At 36.0% G+C, this 12,667-nt stretch overlaps 1 non-coding gene across 1 annotated transcript; it reads right to left on the reverse strand.

Moving 5' to 3' along the window:
• Positions 1 to 4,242: 4,242 nt before the first annotated feature.
• On the reverse strand, positions 4,243 to 4,349 carry LOC141722138 (small nucleolar RNA R71). The gene has a single exon (XR_012575167.1). It is a non-coding gene; the product is annotated as a small nucleolar RNA R71 (small nucleolar RNA).
• Between the last annotated feature and the right edge of the window lie 8,318 nt (positions 4,350 to 12,667).

Here is a 12,667-nt window from a genome sequence, read left to right on the forward strand (position 1 = left end):
TGGAATTTAAATGCACAGTTTTCTAATATGTTATTTGCGCACAATCCTTATTATGTTGTATTTAATATGCCTCAAATGCCATTTAACATGCCTTATTGGAATAACATGTTTGCACAATCTATGCTATATCATGTTAATCAAAATATATATGATAATTCCAAAATTGAGCAAGGGATTCAAATTCAACCCCTAAGACTAAGGTTAATTCTCAATCACCTAAGTCTGATGGTGGAAAGCCTAAGAAACCTAAGAAAAAGGCTAACAAGGCCGGACCCAAGGAAACTTGAGTACCAAAATCAACTTGATTTGGTTTTGATGTGTACAGGGAAACAGAAAAAATCTTTGGTATTTAGACAGTGGTTGCTCAAGGCACATGACTAGAGATTCTACCCTGCTCACTGAGTTCAAGGAGAGAGTTGGCCCGTGCATTACCTTTGAAGATGACAACAAAGGGTTTACTATGGGATATGGCTTGATTTTGAGAGAGAATGCCATCATTGTTTCTCTAGTTCATGGACTCAAACATAATATTTTGAGTGTCAGTCAATTATGTGATAAAGGCAACTCTGTTACTTTCACAACTGAAGCCTGTGTTGTTACCTGCAAGAAAAATAACAAAGTGGTCTTTACTGGAGTGAGGAAAGGAAATATGTACCTAGCTGATTTTAACTCAACAAATGCAGATTCTATTACTTGCCTTTTCAGCAAAGCAAGTTAAGATGAAATTTGGTTATGGCACAAGAAGCTATCTCATTTGAACTTCAAGACCATAAATGAATTGGTAAGGAAAGACCGTATTAGAGGCATTCCTCAAGTTGAGTTCTCAAAGGATGGAATGTGTGGTGCTTGTCAGAAAGGAAAACAAGTGAAAGCATCATTCAAAAGGAAGCTTTAATCAACAATAGATGAATCTCTACAACTACTGCACATGGATTTGTTTGGAACAGTCAATGTATTGTCAATCTCAAAGAAGAAGTATTGCCTAATGATTGTGGATGATTTTTCAAAATTCTAATGGATATATTTTCTTGGATCCCAAAGATGAAGCTAGTGAAATCATTACCAGTCATATAAGGCAAGTCAACAATCATCCTGATCTCAAAGTAAGAAGAATTAGGAGTGACAATGGAACTGAGTTTAAGAATTCAACAATGAGGTTATTTTGTGAAGAAAATGGAATCATGCATGAGTTCTCAGCTGCAAGAACACCACAACAAAATGGAGTGGTTAAAATAAAGAATAGATCATTGATTGAAGCAGTTAGAACAATGCTAGAAGAATCAAAGTTACTTACTTACTTTTAGGCTGAGGCTGTTAACACTGCATGCTACACTCAGAATATTTCTTTGATCAATCAAGACAAATGCATGACTCCTTATCAACTGTTCAAGAATAGAAAGCCAATATTGAACTTTATTCATATCTTTGGATGCAAGTGTTATATTCTAAGAATCAAACTGATCAACATGGAAAGTTTGACACCAAAGCTGATGAAGGTATATTTGTTGGATATGTTGTTGGAAAAGCATATAGAGTCTATAATCTAAGAACCAACATTTTTACGGAATCTGTACATATTGTGTTTGATGAAAAAATATTGAAGGACTGACAGATGAAGGTTTCCATGAAAGCCTCAAATTCAATAATGTTGAGATATATTGTGATGACAGTGATGATGAAAGTGATCTAGAAGGAAAGACATAAAAATATTCAAAGTTATCTTCAAATGAAGGAACATCAGTTGATGCACAGAGTGCTACATCTGTTGAAAGACAAAGTGCAACATCCGTTGAAAGTCAAGATACTGCATCCGTTCAAAAACAAATTGCAGCATCCGTTGAAAGACACAGTGCATCATCCGTTGAAAGGCAGAATTCAACATCAGTTGAAAATAATTCTAGATCATTGTTTGACAGAACCCCATCTTTAAATCAAAGATCCACAAACTCAGGGGGAGTGTCAACTAGTTAACACTCAGTTACACATCAAGACACTAATGAGGCCACCTCATCTAGAGAAAATCTACCACCTCAAATAAAATGGACAAGATATCACCCATTTGAACTGATCACTGGTGATGCAACATCCAAAGTGCAAACAAGAAAAGTAATAAGTGGCATTTTATACCACTTAGAATGTCTTATAATGGCTTGAATTGATGTCTTAAAATCAAGTATTTTATGTATTTGATGCACTTTCAAGTGTTTTTGCATTTTAGGGTATAACTTGCGAATTCAGGGATATTTCATCAAAATAAGCCTAGGGAAGTACTTGGGATCAGTCTCGGGGAGATGTGCGAAGAAATCAGCAAATTCAGGAGCAAGAAGTTCATTTTTCCAGAAGCATGCCAGGCGCCCGCCTGGGATCTGGGGCGGCCGCTTGGGAGCTGAGGCGCCCGCCTGGAAGCTGGGGAGGCCGCCTAGAGTTGGATTTTCTGATTCTGCTTTTTATTAATTCGTATCCTATTACACTTCTGAGACTGTTGATTCTTGTGGACTTCTATATAAGTAATATTGAGAGGCATTTCATAATAAGAAGCAACAAGTATTAATCAAGTAAGGAGCAAGGAGAAAAGATTAAGAAGACCGTTTAACACACCGCAATGAAGAAGAGGAATCATACGATATCTTTTGATTCTTTTATTCATTGTAACAGTGGATGCTAGTTTTCTTTACTTTGAACCTTAATACTCTTGTGACGTACTCTGGTTTCCTTACATAGCAGGCATGCGTATTTTAAATAAGTATTTTATTAGTTTATATTGTCATGTTATTATCATGTTTTCATATGAACCCATGGTGACGATGAGTTCTATCATGGGCTAATCGTGATCATGGGGTCGTAGCGGATTTACTATAGAATTCTTTAGTTAATTGTTTAATACCTTGGTATGTGATGATTGTATGATATCTAGCATAGGTTGTGCTTATTCGTCTTATGTGCGTCGCGAATAAATAAGATAGCCTGTTAATCTCTTGTGAAGCGACAATGAATCTTGAGATTTAGAACTTGCCATGCTAGCATAGGTTCATGTATTATATGCATAATTAGTGGGTAACTCTAACCATTTTACTTGCCCTGTGTAATCATAATGAATAACTTGCGCTTAAATTGTTATGTTGTTAAATTCTGTAGACATATAGGGTCTCAACATAATTGATGCCTATTCAATTTCTATCTTAATTGTGGATGCTTGGTAGAATGGTACTTGTAAAACGAAAGTTGGCTTTTATCAGTTTCGTGTTGTTCGATTAATATCATCACCGTTACATGCTAAGGGTAATAACCATAACTATTGAAGAAAGTAGTAATAAAGTTATGATCTCATGTGTGTTTAATATTGTTAATTCAAGTGTTATTTAAGTGTTTTATTCTCATAGTTAATTGTAGTTAATAATTAGTTAATCAACCTTAAGTGTTATTGTCTTGACATTGAGAAATAATCATATATTGGTGAGTAAGTGTTAATTAAATATAATTAGTCTGAGTCTCTATGGGAACGAACTAGAAATCATTTTATATTACTTACGAACGCGTATATTTGCGTAAAAATTATTAGCGCATACTTTGTGCCTAACAAGTTTTTGGCGCCGCTGCCGGGGACTCGGTGTTAATTTGTTTAGTTTATGTACTTGCCATCAGTGGTCATTAGGACTCATTGATTAAGACTTGTTACTTATTGTTTCCGGTTGTGTTTCAGGTACTCTAGCGAGCGTTTATGCAAACACGTTCTCGCACTCGCAAGAGGACTCTAGATACGGCTGAGGAGACAGACTCAGTTCTTGATATTCCGGAGAAGATAGATTTTGAAGATTCGAATAAAGAGAGTGAGCAGAAAGAACCGGTAAACATGGGTGATCGTATAGTTCCAGCAGATCCAGCTCTTATGAACTTTTCTCGGCCTAAAATTGATGACATTCAGTCAAGCATCATTCATCCGGCTATTCAGGATAATACTTTTGAAATCAAGCCGGGCACTATTTGATGGTGCAGAATTCTGTTTCTTTCAGAGGTGCTGCGACTGAAGATCCCAACATGCATATCAAGAATTTTGTCGAGATCTGTAGTACTTTCAAAAATAATGGTGTTACTGATGAGGCTATCAAGCTGAGGCTTTTCCCATTCTCTCTGAAGGATAAAGCTAAGGACTGGTTACATTCTTTACCAGCTGGGTCCATCACTACTTGGGAAGATCTTGCGCAAAAGTTTCTGGTGAAGTTCTATCCAATGGCAGAGACTGCAGCTATGAGAAGTGATCTTACTCAGTTTACGTAACAACCAACAGAATCTATGTGTGAAGCTTGGGAGCGCTATAAGGAGATGATGAGAAAGTGTCCACATCATGGTATGCCTGACTGGTGATCACTGGGTTCTACAATGGTTTGGGGGCTCAGTCTCGGCCCATGCTCGATGCGGTAGCTGGAGGCGCCTTGTGGGCCAAAAGCTATACTGAAGCCTATAATCTTATTGAAACTATGGCTGCAAACGAGCATCAAAACCCAACTTAAAGGATGATGCATGAGAAAGTAGCATGTATTCTGGAAGTTGATGCAGCTACAGCTATTGCAGCGCAGCTCCAAGCGCTGTCTATGAAGGTCGATTCTTTAGCCAACTATGGAGTCAATCAGAGAGCTATGGTCTGTAAGTTTTGTGCAGGCTCTCATGTTATAGATCAGTGTTCTCTTGTTAATGAATCTGTTCAGTATGTGAACAATTATCAGCGACCGCAGCAGCCTGTGCCAGCTACTTATCATCCTAATAACAGAAATCATCCCAATTTCAGCTGGAGCAATACTCAGAATATTGTTCAACAACCATATCAGCAAGGTGTAAGTAAATAGTTTAATCCATCTGGATTCCCGCAACCTCAACAATATGCTCAAAAGCAATCATATCCTCAACAAGGAGGTGCTGCTCCACCTTCTAGTGCTGATTTCGAGGAGCTAAAGCTGTTGTGCAAAAGTCTAGATGTGTCTATCTAGACCTTGGAGAATCAAATCGGTCAAATAGCCAATGTCGTGCTCAAACGTTAACCTGGCACACTTCCCAGTGATACTGAAGTGCCAGGTAGGAAGGAAGCTAAAGAGCAAGTCAAAGCTATTACCTTAAGGTCTGGAAAAGTTGCTGATGCTGAAAAAGCAAAAGATGGAGAAGCTGGAGTTGTAGATGAAGAAGAAAAGCAAAAGGAGAAAGAGGCGGAACCAAGGAAGACTACTATTGAACATACTCTACCGGAGGGTAATACAATGGAGAAACAGCTCTATCCTCCACCACCTTTTCCTAAGAGATTGCAAAAACAAAAGTTGGATAAGCAATTTGGTAACTTTCTGGAGGTGTTCAAGAAACTTCACATCAACATACCTTTCGCTGAGGCTCTAGAGCAAATGCCTAGTTATGCGAAATTCATGAAGGGTATTCTTTTAAGAAAGGTGAAACTGGATGATCTTGATACCGTTGCTCTAACGGAAGAGTACAGTGCTGTGCTGCAACAAAAATTACCTCTAAAGCTTAAGGATCCAGGTAGCTTCTGTTGGATTTTAAACGCAGCGGGGGCATGGCAAAACACTTTTACACATACAAAATCCAAATAAAAGCATATAAATCATGAATAAAAATTCGAGGGATCGAATCTAACCTTTTAAAATAATTCGGAGACAACGATCAGAGATCCTTAGCAGTTGCTCCTCAAGTGTGAAGCACTCCACCGGTATCCACCAAGAAAACGATATTAAGGAGGAAGAAGGAGGTGGAGAGAATTGGGTTTTCCAAACTTTTTGGGTTTTCGGGTTTGATGTGGGTTAGAATAAAATTAGGGTCTATAATAGTGTATTTATAGGCAAAATTTTCAGCTGAAATTTTCCCATAAATAATATTATTATTATCCCATTTATTATTCTCATTAATAATTAAAACACCTTTTAATTATTAATCCTTTTTCTAAACACTTTAGAAATAATTCTCTCTCTTGATTTAATTTCCAAAAATTAAATCCTTAATTAATAATATTAAGAACTTTTCTTAATTAATTTATAATCAATTAAATCTCATTTAATCAATTATTAAATTTTCCAATTAATTATTTATTTCATAAATAAATAATTATTAGCCATTATTAATTAATTCCTCCACCAATAAATCATTCTCTTTTTATGGTGTGACCCTGTAGGTTCAATATTAAGCCGGTAGTAGAAATAAATAATAATAAAACTGTTTTATCATTATTTATATAAATTCTCTAATTTATTAAATATGATTAATTAATTAATCACATTTATTCTACATCGTGAGTGATGCTTCTCAACATATCGCGACTATCCGGATAATATGAATTCACTGCTTAGAATACCAAGAACCTGTCAGTGAATAGTTACCGTACAATAAACTCCTTCTACCCTACAATGTCCCGATTAAATACAAGGCATGGAACTCGTGTCAAACCTATCTAATTCAATCACTTTGCTTACCATTTACTATGCGTAGTTCTATGCAAATTAGAAACTCCTTTCTAATTTCATTTACTCTGGCCAGAGATTCCTGAAATAGCATAAGTGGATCAGCCTAGAACATTCGCTTCCTTCACTGGAAGGGGTAGATCTTTTATTGATCATACACTATCTTCGTGTACAAATTCCTATACCCAGAAGAGCCCTAATAATTGTCCCTGGAGACTAAGAACTAAACCAAAGCATAGTTCAGTGTACACAAGATGACTATGATGACCTCAAGTCTAAGGATACTTGTACAACTATCACTATGTGAACAACTGCTGACACGTGAGTGAACTCCATCAGTTGTTCAGCTGTGCGAGTCATGTTCAGTGAACTTATTCTATAATAAGCACCTACATACTAGCTATAGTGTCACCACACAAATGTCTATGAGAACAGACATCCTTCATAATGAAGCAAACATAGTATGTACCGATCTTTGCGGATTATTAATTACCAGTTAGTAATCCTATGACCAGGAACTATTTAAGTTTAGAGTTATCATCTTTTTAGGTCTCATTATTATAATCTCATCATAATCCATAAAAAGCTTTACTCTAAACTATGGTATATCTTATTTAAACACTTAAATAGATAAAGCCCGTAATAAAAACAAAACAAGTCTTTTATTAATATCAACGAAATCAAAACAGATTACATAAAAGTTATTCCTAAATCCTCATACATGATTGGACTTAGGACATATTCCTTTCAATCTCCCACTTGTACTAAAGCCAATCACTCTGATATCTAATACCCATCCTGTCATTATGACGATCAAAGTGACTTTCATAAAGTAGCTTTGTGAGTGGGTCTGCTATGTTGTTATGTGTGTCAACTCTAATTCAATACAATACAAGAAATGTTACCGCGCTCCCACTAACCCTTTTGTAGACGCATGCTTCATCTATGTTTTTGATAAAATCAAACTCTTTGATTGTCTCATCAAAACGAATGTTCCATCTACGAGAAGCTTGCTTTAAACCACATATGGTTTGCAGTAGCTTACACACTAGGTTTTCATTTCCCTTGGAAAGAAAACCATCTGGCTATATGCCAAATCACATAGTCGTAGTAAGCAGCAATCGCAAGCAAAATCCGAACTAATTTTAACAGGGCTACAGGTAAAAGGCTTCATCAAAGTCAATCCATTGCCTTTGTTTAAATTCTTTTGCCACAAGCCTGGCCTTATAGGTCTCCACCTGGCCATCTGCTATAATCTATCTTTTGTATACCGTATACATAGATTCCATTCTGGATTTCATGGCACTATGCCATTTCTCTGAGTCAACACTACTTATAGCCTCATTATAGGTCACAGGGTCGTCATCATCAAATGATTGACAACTCATTGTCATTCTCAATGACAAGGCCATATTACCTCTCAGGTTGGCAAGACACTCTCCCTGACCTACGAATGGGCTATTCTACAAAAGGTTGTTTAGTCAGAACAGGTGTTTCCACTTAATCCGTAGTAGTTTGTGCTTCTTGAACTTCATCAAGTTCAATTTTGCTCCCACTGTTTCCTTCAAGGATAAAATCCTTTTCCAAGAAGGTAGCATGTCTGGATACAAACACCCGATGATCGGTGTAAAAGTAATACCCTAAAGTCTCTTTAGGATATCCCACAAAACTACATTTTACGGATCGATATTCCAGCTTATTTGGGTCAACTTACTTGACATAAGCTGGACATCCCCAAATCTTAACGTGTTTAAGACTCGGTTTCCTTTCTTTCCATATCTCATACGGAGTTTGAGGAACAGATTTGGAAAGCACCTTATTCAGTAAATATGCTGAGGTTTCCAATACATAACCCCATAGGAATACTGGAAGGTTTGCATAGCTCATCATGGACCGAACTATGTCTAACAAAGTTCGATTTCTCCTTTCAGATACCAATCTGGAGGAGTCCACTGGGAGACTATACCATTTACTTTGAGATAATCTAGAAATACTCCATTAAAGTATTCACCACCTCGATCTGATCGAAGAGTTATAATACTATGTTTTATTGTTTCTCCACTTCATACTTATACTCTTTGAACTTTTCAAAGGCTTCAGACTTGTGTTTCATCAAACACATATCCGAATCTAGATCTATCATCTATGAAAGTAATGAAGTATGAAAATCCACCCATGGCTTGCGTAGACATTGGTCCACATACATCTGTGTGTACCATTCCTAGCAAATTTGCAGTCCTCTCTCCATGTCTACTAAATGGAGACTGCATTGCCACTATAAAGTGAGATTTTCATCATCTCTTTTCTTTTATTAGTTTGTTCAATCTGAAGTAAATGTCACATATAAACAGACCATTATTTAAAGCACCACGTCCATAAAGAATATTATCTCTTAGAATAGAACATTCATTATTCTCAATAATAAATGAAAATCCAGCCAAGTCTAACATGGGAATAATATTCCTCACAATCGAGGGAACAAAATAACAATTATTTCAAACAATAGTCTTGCCCGTAGGCCTATGTAAATGAAATGATTCTACATCTTCAGCAACAACTCTTGCTCCATTTCCATCAGTAGAATCACCTCCTCTTCCTCAAGAGTCCTACTTCTCCTTGGTCCCTGCAACAAATTGCAGATTTGAGAACCACAGGCGGTATCTAATACCCAAGTAGAAATTTGATTTAATGACATATTCATTTCTATCATGAACATACCTGAATCAGAAGCGGTAGTCTCACTACCCTTCTTCTTCAATTCTGCAAGGTAAACCTTACAGTTCCTCTTCCAGTTCCCCACCTTGTTACAGTGAAAGCAAACAACTTTGCTCTCGGGATCTTCAGCTTTTGGTGGAACCAGCGTTTTCTCACCTACTTTCTTCTTCTTGGAAGGGTTCCTCTTCCTTTTCTTAGGATTGGAACCTTCACCAATTAGAAGAATAGAACTCTCTTAGGGGGAAAATTCGATTCCACAGTCTTCAATATGTTGTGGAGTTTAGGCAGGCTGACATCCAACTTATTCATGTGAAAGTTCACAACAAACTGCGAGAATGAACTCGGAAGCGATTGCAAGACCAAGTTTTGGCTCAGCTCCCCATCCATGGCAAAACCAAGTTGTCCAAGACGTTCAATCAAATTGATCATCTTAAGTACATGGTCATTCACAGATGATCCCTCAGACATCCTACAACCGAAAACCTCCTTCGATATCTCATATCGAGCTGTCCTCCCCGCCACATCATACAACTCATGTAGATGCATGAGGATAGGGTGAGCATCCATATGCTCATGTTGCTTCTGTAGCTCAATGTTCATGGAAGCTAGCATGATGCATTGAGCAACATTTGCATCATCTATCCACTTACGATACACAAAATGTTCATGATTATGTGCATCACTAGCAGGTTCAATAGGCTTAGGTGAGTCAATCACGTATTCCAGCTTCTCAATCCTGAGAACAATTCTCAAGTTTCGAAGCCAGTCAGCATAATTAGGACCAGTCAATTTGTGAGCATCTAGTATGCTCCTGAGTGATAGTGCAGAAGACATAATGTATATTGTAAATCTGTAAATGATAAACACATAACAACACTTAGAAAATATTCGATTTCATTTTAAAACACTATATGAATCGGGTCTTTATTCATAAGTGGCTCCCACTAGTTTTCCTAATTTATTCAACCCCCTACGTGAAAAATTAAGCATTCATAATGCTAGTGGGAATAGGGATCCTACATTCCATTATACAACCCCGGCTGTAGCACGAACCGCCATGCAATGTTTAATAGGCAGACAACTCTTGTCAATTACATCTCATGTTATTCCCTAATCAAACTTTAGCCTCTTGAATAATTGAGTCTCGGCTGTAGCACGACAAACTCAATATTCTAAGTCAAGTCTTACCCAACATTCCGTACAGTTGAATCAGTCCCCAAAGGCCCACGGCTGTAGCACGTACCGACCTTTAGATTCTTATTCAATGTACACATCTCTATGTAATAGACAAGTATTTCTTATTTCGAAATCAAAGCCCTCGGCTGTAGCACGAACCGATAATGATTCAAAAATAAGAACTACTTTTCTATCATGTTGGAAGGCTATGACCGACACAAGCCCGTTGTGTCATTGGCCAATTACTACTTGATATTATTTAATTTTAGAGGGATTATATTACGTTACAATCATAATCATATTATAAAGAGATTCTTCCTTTTAAATTAAATTTTTCAAATCAATAATCAATAATCAGACGATTCCCAGATCGGGTGGAGCATTGTCAAGAGGCGTCACTTAATAACCCTTTCTTACAGATAGAAATCTGTTGTTGACAGAATCATCCTTTCTCTCATATCGAAAATTCATATTCAATTACGTGTTTCACAAACACAAGAGTCTCATGATTGTATTCATAATATTATTCTTAAGGTTATGAAACAATTTCACTATACTAGGTTGTCTAACAAACGCCTTATGTTTATTTAAGTTCACCTAAATCTATCATCACATGATAAACTAAGCATATATCACATATATCAACATGAATAAACATCAAGGTAGGCATGTTACATCATCTAGCACATTAGTCTAAGAATTATACATCCCTATGTATCACATGAAGCATTTAAAATTAATTAAAACAATCAAAAACAGCTTTAAAACACTTCATGGAAATATAAACAGTTCAAAACTTTTATATAAACTAAAATTGATCACTCCATTAGATCCGTCTCGGAAAAACGAATCCAACGGTATATTGCACGCCCAAAACGGAGTTACGAAACTCCCAGAAAATCAATTTTAAAATCAACAGACGGGCTGTAACGCATTACAGGAACGCGTTACAAGCCCTGTAACGCATTCCGGTGATGCGTTACACCCCTTTTCAGCCATTAAAGGGTGTAACGCATTCCGCGAATGCGCCACAGGTGTGTAACGCATTCCCGGAATGCGTTACACCCCTATAATTTTTTTTTTTTAATTTTCAGCAGCCGACTTCTTTTTCCTTCTCGATCAGCGTGCTTGTCAGACTGTTCATGTTCCGTGCAGCAGCAGTAGTACAGCAACAGCAGACAGCAGTGCAGATACATAATATATACATACAAACAATTCATATATATATATAATTATTTAATTACGAATTTAATTGATACAACTTCAAAAATTCATAATAAAAAATCTATACATCATAAAATTATAAAAAAAATACCCAGACGATCTACAACACTTGTAGAACCCAGATCAACAATCAAAATTATTCTGAGAAATGATTTCTCATCAGGCAAAATTAATCCATAATATAACTTGTAAAAATCATAATTAATTCATACAAGCACATAAAATTCTGAAATTTTTACCACAGATCTATATGCATACAACCTATGCTCTGATACCATTGTTGGATTTTAAACGCAGCGGGGGCATGGCAAAACACTTTTACACATACAAAATCCAAATAAAAGCATATAAATCATGAATAAAAATTTGAGGGATCGAATCTAACCTTTTAAAATAATTCGGAGACAACGATCAGAGATCCTTAGCAGTTGCTCCTCAAGTGTGAAGCACTCCACCGGTATCCACCAAGAAAATGATGTTAAGGAGGAAGAAGGAGGTGGAGAGAATTGGGTTTTCCAAACTTTTTGGGTTTTCGGGTTTGATGTGGGTTAGAATAAAATTAGGGTCTATAATAGTGTATTTATAGGCAAAATTTTCAGCTGAAATTTTCCCATAAATAATATTATTATTATCCCATTTATTATTCTCATTAATAATTAAAACACCTTTTAATTATTAATCCTTTTTCTAAACACTTTAGAAATAATTCTCTCTCTTGATTTAATTTCCAAAAATTAAATCCTTAATTAATAATATTAAGAACTTTTCTTAATTAATTTATAATCAATTAAATCTCATTTAATCAATTATTAAATTTGCCAATTAATTATTTATTTTATAAATAAATAATTATTAGCCATTATTAATTAATTCCTCCACCAATAAATCATTCTCTTTTTATGGTGTGACCCTGTAGGTTCAATATTAAGCCGGTAGTAGAAATAAATAATAATAAAACTATTTTATCATTATTTATATAAATTCTCTAATTTATTAAATATGATTAATTAATTAATCACATTTATTCTACATCGTGAGTGATGCTTCTCAACATATCGCGACTATCCGGATAATATGAATTCACTGCTTAGAATACCAAG

This window comes from Apium graveolens, chromosome 4 (genome assembly GCF_009905375.1).
Source record: "Apium graveolens cultivar Ventura chromosome 4, ASM990537v1, whole genome shotgun sequence".
Lineage (NCBI taxonomy): Eukaryota > Viridiplantae > Streptophyta > Magnoliopsida > Apiales > Apiaceae > Apium > Apium graveolens.